This window comes from Rattus norvegicus, chromosome 15 (assembly GCF_021556685.1).
Source record: "Rattus norvegicus strain SHRSP/BbbUtx chromosome 15, alternate assembly SHRSP_T2T, whole genome shotgun sequence".
Classification (NCBI taxonomy): domain Eukaryota; kingdom Metazoa; phylum Chordata; class Mammalia; order Rodentia; family Muridae; genus Rattus; species Rattus norvegicus.
In genome coordinates, this window is record NC_141548.1 from 25,030,401 (window position 1) to 25,045,633 (window position 15,233).

General features: G+C 47.2%; 1 long non-coding RNA gene across 3 annotated transcripts in view; it reads left to right on the forward strand.

Moving 5' to 3' along the window:
* The first annotated feature begins 374 nt into the window (after window positions 1-374).
* Window positions 375-15,233, forward strand: part of LOC134481957 (uncharacterized) — a 96,877-nt gene continuing 82,018 nt past the window's right edge. Inside the window, exons 1-3 of one of the 3 annotated variants that reach the window (XR_015638730.1) lie at window positions 379-455; window positions 724-826; window positions 6,742-6,898. This is a non-coding gene — a long non-coding RNA (uncharacterized LOC134481957). Of the gene's footprint in view, window positions 456-723; window positions 827-6,741; window positions 6,899-15,233 lie in introns of all 3 variants that reach the window. The other 2 variants (XR_015638729.1, XR_015638732.1) reach the window with 2 other exon arrangements.

Genomic DNA, 15,233 nt, shown 5'->3' on the forward strand with positions numbered 1-15,233 from the left:
ATTCCCCACCCCACGCCCCCGCCCCCAAGCAGCTAGCAGTTTCAATTTCAGTGGCAGGTTAAATAGAGTGCTTTTTATCCTCTGAAACAGTGGGGCAGCTTGGAGAGGAGGTGATGGAGGCTGCCGAGCTATGTTGGGGGTGGGATACTTTGCCCTTTAACTGGCCCAACGTGGGTGGCAGTGGCTGGAGCCAGGCTTGGCCAAGTATGGAGGGAGACTGCTCAGCCTGGAAGGAATGTTCAGATTTAGGTCCCTCTGCAGCCCCTGGGGAGCTGATCTTGGATGGGCTTCCTTGGTTTCTTTGCAGATCTGTTCCCAGGTGGTCAAGTTACCCAACGAACCAGAACGCAATAAAACCATTGTATCCCAGGGAGGGGTGGCTCTTCAGGGCTCTGCGCTGGTGACTTTCATTCCGATGGGGTAGCAGGCTTAGGCACAAAAGGACCCAATCCGGGGTGAGCAATGAGTTCAGTTCGGAAATTAGGTACCATTTCCCCAGCTTACCAGGGTCCTAAGAGATTATTAGTTAAGTTGGGGAATAAGAATTTTCAATAGGGAACACCAGGTTTGGGCTGTTGTTCCTGTGCACCACCTGTGCAAGTCGGCCAGGTACTATTATAACGTGGTTTCTGTAAATGTTCCAAAGCTTCGCTCTGTGGTACTCCCGAAAACCTGAGGGAGCCTTGGCAGACTGGATGTCTCTACAGCTTCACCCTCTTCCAGGTCTCTGCAACTCTGAAAAGGATAGTGAATGACCAGGTTTCATCAACTCCTCCTCATGATGATGATGGTGGTGGTGGTGGTGGTGACAACAGCAGCAGCAAAGGTGATTTATTCTTCTTTCAAATATTACATCTGATTACAGTTTCCTCTTCCTCCTCTCTCCCAGTCTCTCCCCCCTCCCTCCTCTCTCTCCCAGATCCAACCCCCTCTCCACTCCTACAATAAGACCAGGCACGTACCATTACATCAAGGCTGCACGGGGCAACCCAGGAGGAGGAAAAGGGTCCTAAAAGTAGGCAAAAGAGTCAGGAACAGCCCCTGCTCCCATTGTTAGGAATCCCACAAGAACACCAAGCTACTCAACCATAACATATATGCAGAGGACCTAGGATCAGACCTTTAACGGCTTCCTGATCTCTGCAAACCCCCGTGAGTCCTGGTCAGTTGATTCTGTGGGCTGTGTTCTTGTGGTATGTCCCTGACCCCTTTGGTTTCTTTGATCCTTCCTCCCCATCCCTCCAAAGGGCTCCGCCTGAAATTCAGCTGTGGGACTCTGCATCTACCCCCATCAGTTGCTGGGTGAAGTCTCTCTAGTCTCTGATGACGATTTTGCTAAGCTCCAGCCCCTGAACATTGCAGGCAGGACAAACTGTAGGTGGAAGTTTTTGTGGCTGGGTTGGTGTCTCAGTCCCTCCACTCACCTGGTTACAGAGGATGACTGGTCCAGGTTCCATGTCCCCTACATCTAAGTGTTGGCTAGGGTTACTCTCACAGGTTCCATGGAGTTGAGGGGCAGGTTTCTTAGGGGAGGTGGTGATTCTCAAGGTTTATGTCTGCCTCTGGTAACAACTGTCCTTAGAGCAGGGTGTCTCCCTGGAGACTTTGGGAACTGGAGAGACTGCCTGTTTGTAGGAGGACATTTTACCATCTGGATTTCCAGTCAATTGGTGGCACCAGGTGATACATTTTCCCATAGCTTCTCAGGCGACTTAGCTGAGAACCCTGGTGTGCAAAGAACATGGGCTTAGAATGGATGGACACTCCTAGCTTCTATCTCTGAGGGCCAGGCTTCTGAAGCTGAGAGAGTGGAAACTCAAATTGTGGTGACAGGTAAGGAGGTAGCATTTATAGGACTATCTTACGAGATGCATAACAAACTCCGCATCCCCCTAGTCCCCAGGTTCAGGACTTCCCCTTCCTCATCTACTCTTGGCGGATGCTTTGGGTAGCTTCACGTGGTTGGTGTGAGGTTGTCTTTCTCAACATCCACACAAATGTACTCCAAGCCTGGGAAGATCTCGAACTATGTTGCTGCTGTTTTTTCTCAAAAGGTTCTCCCTGAAAAGTCAGCAGGGAGAAACCACATGCCTGGTCAGGGTTGTCTCCACGACTCTACCCCTCCTAATCTCTTTCAAACGACATGGATAGTTGATACAGGGCCTTAACACTCAGCAGTCTGGGTCACACAGGTCAGCAGAAGGCGACTTCAATAGCCTTAGCATCCGACATTCTTCTGCTTGTCTATCTTTGTTTTCTTTTGAAAGGGCAGATGGGGGGGGCAGTGCTTTGCCTCTGTGGATCTAGGGAGCAATAAATAGCTCTGGAAAGAGAGGTGCTGTGTGTGTGTGTGTCTGTTGGCCCTTGTGAGGGCACTGACTCAGGGCAAGGAGGTCCTGTGAATATCTGGCCTGTGTCCAAGGCATAGCCCGTCCTACCTACTTGCCCACCACCATTTTCTCAAACAGAGATCAGTAGCCAGGACGTACGATCACTGAGTGACATGCTTGTATAAATACGAATGTCCAATAATATTCCCAGCACCCCTACCCCACAGCGCTTACGAAATGTGTAAAGTGTTTTCCAGAAACAGGGCAGTTGGACTCTAACCAGAAGTTCTGAGTGGATTCTTGGATGCTGTCTAAGAAATCTATTGGGAATGTTTCATTAGACAGGGGTTTCTCAACTGGGCCTGATCTTGCTTCCCAGAGGGCACTTGGCAACACCTGGAGATATTTTTAATGGCCACAACTAGGGAGGAGGCTCCTGCTGTCTTACGAGTAGAAACTGGAAATACTGCCAAATATCCCCAACCGCACAGGACAGCCTGTAGAACTAACAAGCCACTCAGTCTAAAAAGTCAGTGGTGCCGAGCTCAGGCATGCCGAGAGCTGGCACTGCCTCGGAACCTCAGAGCCTCTGCCCAAGCAAACCCAGCTCTTATCCTGCTGGAACAGCTGGCTCAACTCGGTGACAGCCCTGGTATATTGGGCACCCTGGTGATGAGATGGTGACAGCTATGTTCATTGAGAACTTTATTTCTTTAGCGTGCATTGCACATGGAGCCTGGGGCCAGGGACGTCACAGGGTTGTCTCTCTGGATACTCAACTCATAGTCTTCTTAGGTGATGGAGATGAAGGAACGGTACCTCACCCAAGTGAAATGGCTCTGTTAGGGCCACATAGCCCTAAGCACAGGAGTCCTTGTTTGTACTTCCAAAGCAGTCCAGATCACCTGTGCTAAGAACTCAGGAAGAAGTAACCACTGAGCATCACTTCCCCAAGTTGCCTTTTCCATCTGTTCCTTTGGGAACTCTGTTGTGGGAAGAAGGCCCTTCCCTTGCAACTTTATGAGCCTTACCTCATTCCGGTTTTGTAGACGGTGAAGATGCCAGCATCCTTTCCGAGGCATCTTTAGTCTTATTTCATTCTGGTCTGGTAAGCTTATCTGGGTGTCTGAAGTCCTAGACTCAGTGAGGACAATGGGTGGTCAAGCCTTGGCTGACTCCAGATAATTCCAGATGTTCCGATCTGCAGGATGACGTCCCTTCTTGGTATTCGTGTGATGAAGAGGGACTGATTTTGTCTTCTATAAGAAGACAGGGACATCAGAAGACAGTCAAGGACACAGTGGGAGAGCAGACACAAGAACCTCACACAGGGACCACAGGGACAGAGGGTCACCTGGGATAATCTCTTCTGGACCACATTGAGTTGGAGCTCAGGGATGCTTGTGGCTGCCCAAGCCTGGTGTCCAGGGAAGGTGCCTGTTCCTTTCATGACCCTCAAGGATCCTTTGGTCAGCTACAGAGAGGTCTCATAGGGCACTAGGTCACCAGGCCAGCCACAGCCATGATTGGCTTAGATGTGTGCTGCTGTGTGAGCATCATAGAACACACACAAGAAGGTTTTGCCTACCATACACAGGCTATGGTGTACATATATGGTCCAGCTACAGCGACACTATGAGGGAATGACATGAAATGTTCATTTAGCATCAGAATTTGCATTCGGGACACATCTTCATTTGCCTCTTGTTGCTATGCTAAACATGACGGCCAAAAGCAAGCTGGGGAGGAAAGGGTTTATTTCAGCTTACAGTTCATAGTTCATCTGAAGGGAAGTCAGAGCAGGAACCTGGTGGGTATGGAGAGGCCATGTCTGTCCTGATCCTCTCCTGAGGGACTGCCTAAGTCAGGGCAGACTAAAACCAGCTACACAAGTCCTCTGCCTGCAGCCTAGAGTCACGAGGGACTCAGGGAGCCAAGGCTCAAGCTGGATGTTTTCAGACTGGTTGTCTACTTAGAAGCCTTTTGGTGCAGATGGGAGTTTGGGCTTCAGGAAGACAAATGGAAGTAAAATCATTCTTTAAAGCTCAGCTGGGAGCGGGCTCAGGCAGAACCGTGATATCCACAAAGCTGGCGACTGTCTTTATTCATTTATTCTCCCAGTCCCAAAGCCCCTTTCTCTTTCACAAAAATTTCCTCGGTACTGAGGTAAAAAAGTGATTTTTGAGATACAGTATTACTCTCCCAGAGAGTTGTTCTTGGTGAGGACAAGTGGCTTTAAGCCAGAGAAAGAGTTGCATTTTTCCCCTTAGCACAAAGATGAGCCACTACAATGAACTTATTTATTATTTCATTTACACATAGCGTTCTTTCCGCATCTTCTGTTCACCCAGGAATCATGGTTGACTTTCCTCTTTCCTCACTCAACAATTGACCTGTGTCCCCTCCCTATGGCCAAGCCCCAGTGTCCCTGCTGGCTCCTCAATGTCCCTGTTGACTCCACGCCCACTCGTATTCCAGTGTGAGGCATACTTGTGGCCTTGGTCTAATTCAATCATGTGCATGGATTCCTCTGTTCTGGGTTTAGCTTTGGTCTTGCAGTGGCCAGTTTGCTTCAGTGAGACAGGCAAGGCTTACACCTTGGGCAGAAAGTCTCTTTTCTGTTGCCCCAATACTTGTGCCTAAGGCAGGAGGATCACGAGTTCAAGGCCAGTCTCAGCTACATAGTTAACCACTATCAGAAAACCAAAGCAAACTTGCTCAATAGCTTTGGAACTTCCTGTTCCCTGGAGACAGAAAGTTTATTACATATATCCTTTGGTGAATTTCCTAGTTGGGTCTTCTGTTATTTAGAGCCAAACACCCCCTAATAAAATCCATGCTAAATGGTTAGACCATCTCATTTGGTTCTTAGAGCTTCTTATTGAGAAAATGTGAACGTATAGGTTCTGAGTAACTTCCAAAATCACCAAAGCAGCATGTGGGGCCTTATGCTCAGACGCCTGCCTTCAAAGTGCCCAACGGTCAGCTGCTACAGTAGGAGCATCTGCCTCTCCCCTCTACTTCTGCAACCCTAGGTGAGTCTCTTCCTTTTTCCAGGTCTCAGTTTCTCACATGCTATCCTGTAAAACTGACTCTCGTTAATGCCGTTTGATGACAATAGGACAGTCTACTTCTGGATAATCGAAGTTGGAAAAAAGGAATTATTGGAACAAGCTAGAAGAATCTCGGTCAAAATCATGCCCTAGTAATGACGGGATGAGAAGACACTGCCTCTTTCATGATGGCCCTTAGAGTCTGTGGCTGGTTCCTATGCTATCACCTCACTGGTTGCAGGAGGGACCCTGCTGGCAGTCTGAGTTTGCATTCTAAGCTGTCTTGAATGCTCCACCAGCATGGATGGAAACATTGAAGTCAGGTGGACCCATGTTGTAGGTCCCGATTGCCAGGAGATTAGGCGTCTCAGGTTGGGTCCCCCAGAAGCAACCTTGGAATGAGATTTTGAGAGTAATTATCTGGAGACAATCCACGTGATCACTGGCCGTGGGGTGAGGAGGTCAGGGAAGGGAGTGAAGCAGCGAAGGGCTGTTAGAGAATGAGTTACCTGGGAGTAACTGCGGTGTAACTCTGCTGGGGAATTCTGGGCCCCGCACCTCGGAATTGTCCCACTGAGGAGCAAGGGAGCAAGGTTGACTGCCACTGGCTGAGAGGGAGGGTGGTGAAGTGACATTTCCCAGATCTCCTTGCTTGCCCTGGGAGTTGCATGAGCCTAGAGTTCCGTGAGAATCCAAAGTCTGAGTCAGAGAAGCTGCCAGTCAGAGGGCTGACATTGTATGACATTGTACGACATTGTATGAACACCTATGTTTAAAAAATACCGTTCAGAGAAAACAGAGACTTGAGAAGTTAGGCAGCATCAAATGACCAACAGCCATCATAGGGCCTTGGGAGCCATGCTCACAGGACCATGCGCTGTATCTGGAGCAGGCCCACAGGAGGACCCTTCAGAGGCACTCGCAACTGAGGCGTGCCCCACTGGTTGGCAGTGTAGGTTTGCAAACCTGCAGAGCCTAGTAGCCAACTCTATGCTGCCTACGAGAGGCAACTAGAAACATAGCTCTGATTCCTTTCCCTCTACTAAATGTGCTTCTAAAACACCAGAACGAGGCGGTACACATCTTTAGTCCTGGCACTTGGGAGGCAGAGGCAGGTGGTTCTCTGAGCTCAAGGCCAGCCTGGTCTACATATATAGAGAGAGTCTATGACAGCCAAGGCTAAAAACTAAACCAACCAACCAACCAACCAACCTAACCCTCGTGCACATAAATCTGTCAATAAACTTTTGAAAAATCAAGCTTGTTTTTCTAGTTTACATATATTGTTGGAAAACTAGAAACACTGTGGTGTGGTGTGGAACTCCACCTTTTTCCACTTTTTTTTTTTTTTTTTGCAGACAGTGTCACACAATGGAACTTGGGTTGGCCTAGAAGTCACCATGTAAACCAGACTGGCCTTGAACAATACAAAGAGACCAGTCTGCCTCTGTGTAGAGAACCAACAATCAGAGTGGCTGTGACTGTTTCCGTGAACTCCCCATAAGAAGGTGTAGGGTAGGTCACTAGATTCCTGTCCATCCCTTCTATAGCTTCTTCTTAGCTGTATCTAGTACCTTCCTCTGCTGCACGTGGTCCTATGTGGTGTTGGAGGATGTTGGAGGGTGGAAACTCTACTGAGGGACTCCATCTCCTGCCCTGTGGGGAAGTTGTCATCCACACTGGGGAAAAAATGTTTTGTTTGCCGATGAGACTGTTTTGGCATCTCCCATGTTCGTCTACGTGAGTTCGAGAAACACATAGGTTCATGTGATTAGACTTGTGTGGAATTTTCTGGTTTGTCCCTGGTGCTGTATTCCTAGCTGGCAGGAGAACAGATATTTATGTCTCGACAGGTGTCTTGGTCATCGTTCTACTGCTGTGATGAGACACCATGATCATGGTAGCCCTTATGAAGGAAAGAAAGTATTTAACTGGGGTCTTGCTTACAGTTTCAGAGAATTAGTCCATTATCATCAAGGCATGGAGAACCTAGTCTAAACTCTAAGGAGTTACCTCTCCTTAGGTTCATGCATCTGTCCCTCAGAGTTTGGGGCAACTTTCCTGTACTTGACTATTTCCCAGATCCTCTCTCTGTCTGCCAGATGTCCTACCTTTTAATCCTTAGCTCATTGGCCATAGCTTTTTATTGTCAGGCGAGGCTTCCACACAGTATGCAGTCTCTATACACACACCTACTAATCCTTCTAATCCTTTCAAATAGGTGACTTAACATTCAAAAATATGCACCTATGGGGACATCCTTAGTCAAACCACCACAACCAGAAAAGTTCATGCAACACCTGGAAGTCATGTAAAGTATCTGTCCTGTGTTGAATCTCTTCCTACTGGGTCCTTGTCACTTATTATAGCTAATATCCAAGGGCTTTCAGGAGACAGCATGGTGTTATGGTGAAGAAGGGAACTTGTCGTTAGTCTTCTGAACCGCGGTTGAGAGATTCACTATGTGCAAAGCTTTAGGTAAGTAATGTTTCCTGCCCAAGTTTTCTTACATACAGACAGGTCTAATAATATTTCCCGACATGGGGTTATAAGGATTAAATAGCAAAATAAATATAAGTATGTATAAGAGTCAGAATTACGCAGAGTTTATTGATCTCTATGTGTATCTACGTAGAGTAATCAAACAGCGAATGCTCTGCGATGGCATTCACCTCATCGTCCAGAACGTTAGTCCATCTTCCTTAATGTGAAGTCTTATAATAATGGAGTTGTAGCTGCTTTCCAGGGTGTTTCAATGCCTCAGGCTGGGGCCTTTTGGCCTCTGCATTCATGCGAAGGTTCAATGTGGAAACAAAAATTTAAACCCCACCTTCCCAAAGGAATCATTGAAAAACTTGATCTTGTTTTGCTTTGTGAAATTACAGAGGGTGATTTTTGTTTTGCACGACTTATGAGGATCGAGATATCATCTTTAAACTGATGGCGCCAAGCGTGTCTTCTGGAAGGCTCAGATATGTACCATGAGAAATGATCTCCTCAACACATTTCAGTGAGAGTTAGTTCCTCTGGTGATGGCTATTATTAACATCCTGTCAGTGTCTTGGCTGAGATTTTGATTGTTTGCCTCCCGTTCAACAAGACCTTGGCCACACATATTGCAGAAACTGGAAATGAGTATCTTACTGTCATAAAAATAGAGCTTTCTTCCTTTTTTTAAAAATTTAAACTTAAGTGTATTAGTGTGTCTGTGGCGGGTGGAATTTCCTGAACCTAGAATTACAGGTGGTTGTGAGTTGCTTGATGGGGGAGCTGGGAACCAAGGGTGGGTTCTTTGCAAGAGCAGTAAGTGCTCTGAATTGTGGAATCATCTTTCTAACCCCAATATTCACCAATAGCTCCTGTCCCCTGCACGTACCCCACATATCCCTGCCTGTCCCCTCCTATGGACATTTTTTAAAATGATTTAAATGTCTTCAGACACACCAGAAGAGGGGATCAGATCTCATTACAGATGGTTGTGAGCCACCATGTGGTTGCTGGGATTTGAACTCAGGACCTCTGGAAGGGCAGTCAGTTCTCTCAAACACTGAGCCATTTCTCCAGCCCTCCTATGAACTTTTAATGCTAGCTTTTATTCTCTGCATGGCTGGTCAGATGGCTGGCTGGCCCCTTCCCCTCCCCATCTCAAACACCTCACCCCAAGTAGCCAGTGGTCAGGAGTTCCACAGAGTAGAATCCTTGCTGCCTGCGGTCTCCATTGCTCAATTATAGCCCCCCCAAAGGTGCAGATTCTCACCAGAACTCTCTTATCTTCAACTTCTTCCCCATGCTTTTATGAACCAGCTCCGGTGAAGAAATGCTAGGTTCAAATGGGTGTCTTGTCTCCTAGACCAAAGCTGGAGGTTGCAAAGCACAGTCACTCCCATGATTTGAATGATGGCTTTTTCCAGTTGTGCCTGCTCAGGGAAGGCCGGTAGGCACTCACTCCTTCAGGCAAGCTCTGTCAATAAGCCTAGGGACAACGGCTTGGTGAAGTGCTTTAGCCCAGACAGGTTAAGTGCTTCGATTCAAGTTACAAAGTTCAAAGATACCTTTCGCTGATTTCCTTTATGCTGTTTGAAGTTGTGGGTTTATGGGTGTGTGCGTGTGTGTGTGTGTGTGTGTGTGTGTGTGTGTGTGTGTGTTCACAAGTAAGATTTTTACTTTTTTTTAAAAAACTTGCTGGGAGAAATATATTGCTGTGCTTAAGGTCTTGCTTATTCATTCAATAAATATTTATTAAGTTCTTATTGGGTGTCAGGCAGTGTGCCAGGGCAATCTTCCACTGAGCACCGAGTCTGTTAAACAAACATGGTTTATTGTCCCCTGGAGCTGCAGAATGAGGCTCTAGGTCAGTTGCTGTATGCACAAAACATACCACATTGTGTTGTGGGGGTTCCCGGGACCAGACACTTTAGTCTCAGTCACCAAAGAGCCCCACTGTTTCTTGTCCCCTGCTATGCCTCGATCTAAGATGTCAGTCCATACCGGAGGCATTTGACTGACGTTTCTACAGGGATGGCTGGTAGATTCTGTTTCTTTGCAGCGGCACAAACAATAGTGTCTCCCTTGAAGGCTAAGGTAGCACAGGGTAGTCCAAATGAGAGAGACTCTAGTTCCAGCTCTCCTCTCTACAGTGCTAAGAAGTCCATCCGGGTTGGCGGGAGCTAGGAAGAAGGAAGGGGGAGGCGCCTGTTCTGGCCAATAGGAGGCTACTCTTGAGGGTGGGTGGTCTTTTGCTGAACTGTTCCGGCCTATAGGAGGCTACTCTGGGGGTGGGACTTGAGCAGAACTCAAGTTTCGTGACTTGCCCAACACCTGCTTGTCTTCTGCCACTGCTTTCGGAACTAGACAGGCGAAGACCTCTGTCCTTGCGGGTTGCACAGAGGGACAGGATAGCACGTTCCTATGGCTGACTTTGAAAGAGCCAGGCATAGGGCAGGTCCCGATGCCTAGCAGAGCAGAGCGAAATGGAGGGATGAGGGCTTGTCGTGTGCGATGCCTGCATCGTTTTAAACCAGGAACTCTGATGTCTCCGCAGCAGCTGTAAGAAAAGGTAGGGCCCATGTATTCAACGTATTCTCATGTCTGCCAGCAAGACAATGAAGGGAGTCTAGAATGATACGTCTGCAGCATTCTAGAGTTCTCACATATCAAAAACCAGTGTCATCCTCCATGACTATGTCAGAAGACCACAGAAGCTGTTCCAATAGCCAGTGTTTTCTTCTACAAAGATTTACTTATTTTTCTTTTACGCATATGGGTGTTTTGCCCTCATGCGTCTGTGAACCACATGCATGCAGTGCCCTTAGAGGCCATCGGATTCCTTGGATCTGGAGTTACAGATGGTGGTGAGCTGCCATGTGGATGGTGGGAATCTAACTCCGGTCTTCTGTAAGAGCAGCCGGGGCTGAACCATCTCTCCAGCTCCAGCAGTCAGGGTTTGTGAAGCACAGTTTTATGGACAGCCCCTTCTCTCCAGCCAGTGGTAGTTAGCAACTTCAAACAGCAAATATCACTTAGCTCATAAAAATCTGGATGCGGTCTCATCTGGAAACCTCAGGCTCAAGATGTCTCATGAGTTTCAGTCAAGCTGTCTGCAGGGTTATGGTCCCATGTGAGGGCTTGACGTGGTGTAGGGATGCAGCGCCAAGCCGAGATTCCCTTCCAAGTCCATGTACGTGAGCTGAGTCTCAGGCCATTGTTGTGCAAGCCTCTCCTCCTTAGGGAGTTATTTTATAACGTGGCAGCAGACGATTGCTTGTGGTAAGACTGGGGAGGGTAGAAACAGTACTATGCTTTGAGCTTTGCTGTTACCTAACTCTGGACTTGCTATCCATCTCTTCCGTCACGACAAGGTCTTAGAAGATAATAGCCCAGCCTTCACTCTGAGAGTGTTGCATGCCCATGGGTAAAGACTGGGAGGAAGTGTTGGTTGCTGGTCATCGTAGCGGGTGCAGATCATTCCTGGGAACTTGTTAGGGATGCCAGCCGTTGGACTCCATCCAGACCTACTGAATGAGAAACTCTGCAATTAGGCTGTAGATGTGCGTGCTAACAAGCCTTCCAGGTGGTCCTGATAATGCTATCAACTGAATCCCACTGCCTTAGAGTGAGCCTTGGCAAGCTTTGGTTTAGGTATTGTAGGTCTACTTCTCTCTGTCTCAGCTAATCAACTCTGCCCTGTGTTGGGAACATATTACATAAGACATGTAAATGAATGGGCATGACTGCATGCCAATAAAACCTTATTTACAGCGACAGATTCAGAGGTACGGGAAATCCCCCGATCCTACCCCAGGCTATGTTTTCTCTCTTTCTGTTTCTTAGAGTAGCAAGGAAGTTCGATGCGATCAGAATTGAATAGGGTTATTGTCAAAGCTCTTTTTTAAATTCTTTTTTCTTTTCTTCTTTCTTTCTTTCTTTTTTTTTTTTTTTTTTAGACAGGGCTTCTCTGTGTAACCCTGACTGTCCTGGAACTTGCTCTGTAGACCAGGCCTGCCTCAAACTCAAGAGATCCTCCTGCCTCTGCCTCCCAAGTGCTGGGATTAAAGATGTACGCTGACACTGCTGGGCTCTTGTCTTTTTTTTTTTTTTCAATCAGACAAAATTCTTTCTTTCCAGTTTAGTTGGAGGGAAAACTACTCCTCAGAGCAGAGTTGTGCGTGTAGTTGGTTTTTCTGATGCTGGGTCATTAGTTTGTCTGTTGTGCTAGACTTCAATTGCCCTCTCTCTCTGAGACAGGATGAGAGTTGGTCTTTGGGTCAGGCAGACATGAGTTTGGAAACGAGTTTTATCAGTTTTGTAAATGTGGTAAGTTACGTAGGTGCTCCATGCCTCGATGTCTCCAACTGTTAAAAATAAAATAAAAACGTGTGATCATACGGTTATCCAGAGGAGTTGGACGTTTTAAAAATTTTAGTGTGTGTGTATGTGTGTGCGCACATCTGGAGGTCAGAGGACAACTTTTGGGAGTTAGCTCACTTCCCATCACATGACCCAGGGATCCAGCTCATGCTATTTGGTTTGTAGAACAAGCACTTTTATCCACTGAATCATCCCACTGACTCAAGGACTCGTTCTGATTAATTAATTACCTACTGTCGTGTGACAGATCACCCCAAATTTAGGAGCTTAAATCAGGAACAGCTGAGCGTGTCTTCTGTTCCAGTCCTGTCATCTGTCTCTCCCGAGGTTGCTGGTTGATGCAGGCTGTCTGAGAGAAGCTCATCTGGGGCTGTCCCAGGCTGTCTCTGATGCAGAGAAGCTCATCTGGGGCTGTCCCTGAGCGCCTGGACCCTTGTCTTCATGACTTCTCCGCTGGCTTCTAAGAGGGAGCATTTCAAGAGCACACGGGCTTGGAGCACGGCAGCCTCTTGCTTCTGCAACAAGTCTCAGAAGCAGCTCAGATTCCAGAGAAGCTGTGGTAACAAATCTGCACCCTGTCTTTAGGCTGCTCTAGGAAGGGGTGAGATTAATTTCGAGACACGCTTATCACGGAGCCTGGGCTGTGACAGACGGCAAGTGTTCAGCGCCTGCACAGGAGGAAGCAGGAAGTCCTTGCCATTTGAGGGCTTGGACTCACTGGGACACATGTGTTTCAAAGCTCGTTGGATGTGCTTGCACGGTCCCAAGTACACATCTTCTCTCTAGTGCCCTAACTGTTCTGGTTTTTACAAGGGCTCTTGCGACTTTTTTAACTTCTCAGGAGCTCTGTAGGCCGCATCCTCTTCAGAGAGCCACAGGAGGAAAGAGGAGAGGAGGCCTCTGAAGAGTGACCATCTCAAGGGTCTTGTCTGCTCTCTGCTGAGCCATGGCCACTGGCTAGAACAGAGGGATCAAAGAGGGTATCATGGAAGGATACGCTTTCTAAAATCTGTCTCTTTCTTAGGGGTCAGTGGCGAGAACATGGGGCATTATAGATTATCCCCTTTCTTGGGAATGATTAGACCTGTCAAATCTTTTACAGGTTTTACAACACAGAAAAAATGATTCCATTTGGAAAGGTGGTGTCAGCTGGTTATGAGAGCGCAGCCCAAAATATGACAGAAAAACAACTGCCAGGGCAGGAAATGGTCAATGGGTGGCACCAAGAGCTAAGTGGCAGGATAGGGGGCCTGCTGAGAACTTGAGAAAAATAGGCCCCACTTAGAGGAGGAGATTAGCGAAGTCTTTCTTCTCTGGGCCATAGAGACACTGGTCTATATGTCTTCATTATCTCTTACAAAGCTCCTGAAACCTAAACTCCTTGAAATCTCCTGTTTACAAAGCATTGGCAACAACTATTAAAAAAAAGAATTGAAGGGATGGTGTGGCCCATTAAACACACAAACACACATCAGTTGGCAAATCGTCCCTGGCAGTTGACCCACAAAAAGACTAACCGGAGCCCTTGGCAAGAGATGGCGGCTCTTCCTGAGTGGTAGTTCTCCTCACATTAGCCAGGGGTCCTCACAGAGCAAGTAGGAGAAAGGCAAGGAGACAGGCATCAATAGGATCTTGGAAAGGGAAAGAATTCCAAAATAACACACCCCTTTGTCCTTCCAGGATCACTGCGAAGATGGGGTCACCTTGGTACCAGGAAGGGGTGAAACAGCTTGAGTTTGCCAGGTTAACACAAAGGTTCCTGTCTTCTCCGAGGACTGACTGAGGGTCCCTAGTACATGCCCTGTTTGAAAGAGAAGACGCTCTGAGGTAGCTCATCTGGAAGAGATGTGAGCTAGGCTGGGAGGAACTTGCAAGGAGCTGAGAGATCTAGGTAGGCGGTGAGGGAGTATTTTGAGTTCAAAAGCATTACCGGGAGAGTTCAAAGCTTTCCTTTTGTTTTTACAAAATCAAAGCTGGAGTTTCTAAAAGGAAAAAGGTTGCAGCTTCTTCTGGTCTCCTCTGAATGAACACCCCTGCTCAGAGTGGGTGAGCCTGGGAGACACCCTGCTCAGAGGGGTGGCCTGGGAGACACCCTGTGGATCCTTTTCTATCTGGTGACTCCTTCCAGAGCCCAGCAAACAAAAGCCTTCTAATTTACTAACTCACAAAATGATTTACCAGCTGCCTCTTCCCTAAGGAGGTAAACAGGCAATAAAATAAATGAAATTCCTATTCTTCATTACTCGACTCCCATAAATCATCCCTCACCCTGGCTGAACATTTATCTCTCCAGCACTCCAAAATATTTAAAATGCCATTTTCTTCATTTTCCGTGAAATAGAAGAAATAAGAAGTCAGTGACAATGTGTTTTAGGCGATCTCTGCTAGCAATAACTGTTGGGTTGCAGAAAACGGGGAGGGGAGTAGTAAAATTTTAGGGTCTTGCTTTTTCTCTGTGCCCAACTGTTCCTGGGATTAGATTCATACTTAGAACTTTTGGTCCTCACAGGGCAGGATCAGATCATGTTGGATATGATGGGCCATACTTGGTTTCTTGTAAAGTCTATTTTGAACTAAAAGCTTATTGTGCCCAAATAGGGGGACTTCTGTGTGGTGCCAAGGAACAAGGAGATTGCTATTGTGTCACCATGGCAACAAGCATTTGCATTAAGAGCAGGTTCCTCAGGCCACAGAACAGTCACATGGTCTGGAGGGACCCCTTTGAAGCTCTTGTAATCTTTCCCTAAGCCCAACTGTTAACATCTTCTGAACATAATCATTAACCATGTTCCGTAACAGATAATTACCCACTGGAGTTAGCATTTTCCATCCCTGAGTGCTCTGTGAAATTCAGAGAGTGAGAATGACTCTAGAGTTCCTTTAACTAGCCAAGTGAAAGAAAGCAATTTGGCTTCTCCTTGGGATCTGGGAAAGTTTTTACTCAGAAACATTGTGCTACTGCCAACGTCCTGGGTGTCCATGC